Consider the following 1,908-nt stretch of genomic DNA (forward strand, 5'->3'; position numbering starts at 1 on the left):
CTCAGGGTAGTTACCTAATTTCTTAATAGTCGCACATGCAGAAAGCCTAGAGTCAAGTTCCTCTGACTCCAGGAGCAGTAAATTATGCTTCTCACTACTCTTTGTATGAGTACATGGTAATCTGGAAGAGAAGAGGCAGAGCCAAAGGGGTTGGGCCATCTCAGGGAGAAGGGTCTGATAAGAAGATAGTCTGTGAGTGCTGCCAATCTCCAAGACTCCCCTTAACATCTCCCTTGACTCCTCCTTACCTGCTTTGAGTGGCACTGGCATTTTTTTGAGCAATGAAACTATGATTCTTCATTAGGCATTCACCGTGCCTTACCATAGATACAGCTAAGTTCTGAGCACAGCCATCTTTTATTTCTAGGGGCCTCTGCACATCTGTTCCCTAGTTGTAGATAGTAATATATATTTAAAGAGAAATGACCCTGCAAAATGAATATCCTCTGTTGGGGCCTACAAATTTCATCTCAAAGCTGATTTAAGCATTCAAGCCAATGCCTGGGTAACCACTCTGTCAACATCTAAGTTCAAGACTGATTGATTTATGAACCAATCAACAACTATCAAGTCCACATTGAATGAGAATGTGGGACATTAGAGGAGAAGGAAGAAGTGAGACCCACTTTGGTATATAATGGTCTCAGGGAGTCCAGTTTTCCTAGAATCCTATCAGATCTGGAGGGCTTGGTGCAGGCCTCTCCTTGGGCCAATAAGGTGAGTATGTGTAATTCTGATAAAACCTACATAGCCACACAGAAATGGCAGTTCTATGTCCCAGCAAGAGCATGAACTTGATCCAAAGTTCTAAGATGAAGTACTAGATAAGACCCAGAATTGGACTTGAGACCAGATTGGACTTGAGACCAGATTAGGTTTAACAAAGCCATACTCAACTTCTCAGGCCTATAGAAGACCAGATATGTCAGAGAAGAAGTCAGTCGACCCAAAGAACTGCAAGTCTTGCCAGTGTTTTCAACCCTGTAGCAGATGCTGTGATCCATCAACCCAAATTCCACCTTGAGAACTGAGACATTCATTATCCCCGTGGCCAGGAATGTTGGCGGCTGATAGTTCTTAGCTGAGTCCCTGTCCAGGAACTACCAAAAGCCAAAAAAACAGCCAACTGCCACAAGGTCACACTCCCTCTCTAGGAGCAAACTTCATCCAATGACCAGTTAAGGTTGGGGTGGAAAGCCCAGTCCCATTATCTCAGGGCAAGATAACAACTCTGAAGGGCCATCCCAGCTTCAGAGCTCCCTGGGAAATCAGCTGAGACCTTTGCTGTGTCTGCAGCACAGTATACCCCAACCTGGTCCTGCTTCCTTCACTTCCCCGCACATTGTGATCCTGAGAATGATCCTGAATTTACTTCCTATACAATAAGCTATACACTAAGCTCTGGCTCAGTCAGTTTTCTGGGAACAGGGTTCAAACAAACTGTTACAAAATACAGAAGGTATTATAAGTTTGGGAAACAGAAAGACCATGAGTGCAAATAGCTAAAATACGAACGCAGTGGAAAATATCTTCCTTGGAATATTGTTTTGGCAGCGGTAAACTGAGACACTATGAAAGGAGGTCAACGTTAAACCGTCACCGGCAAAGCCCATTAACAATGCCGGGGAGGGCTTCCCTGGTGGCGCAGTGCTTGAGAGTCCGCCTGGCGGTGCAGGGGACACGGGTTCGCGCCCCGGTCCGGGAAGGTCCCACATGCTGCGGAGTGGCTGGGCCCGTGAGCCATGGCCGCTCAGCCTGCGCGTCCGGAGCAACGGGAGAGGCCACAACAGTAAGAGGCCCGCATACTGAAAAAACAAAACAAAACAAAACAATGCCGGGGAAATACAAATAGAACCTGGGTAATAAAGTCTAACCTTTTTCTTTTCCTTTGTGCTTTGTCTAGTTCCG

This window comes from Aethalodelphis obliquidens, unplaced genomic scaffold (genome assembly GCF_003676395.1).
Source record: "Aethalodelphis obliquidens isolate GAN/ISIS:26980383/991018 unplaced genomic scaffold, ASM367639v1 scaffold71, whole genome shotgun sequence".
In the NCBI taxonomy this organism is placed as follows: Eukaryota; Metazoa; Chordata; class Mammalia; order Artiodactyla; family Delphinidae; genus Aethalodelphis; species Aethalodelphis obliquidens.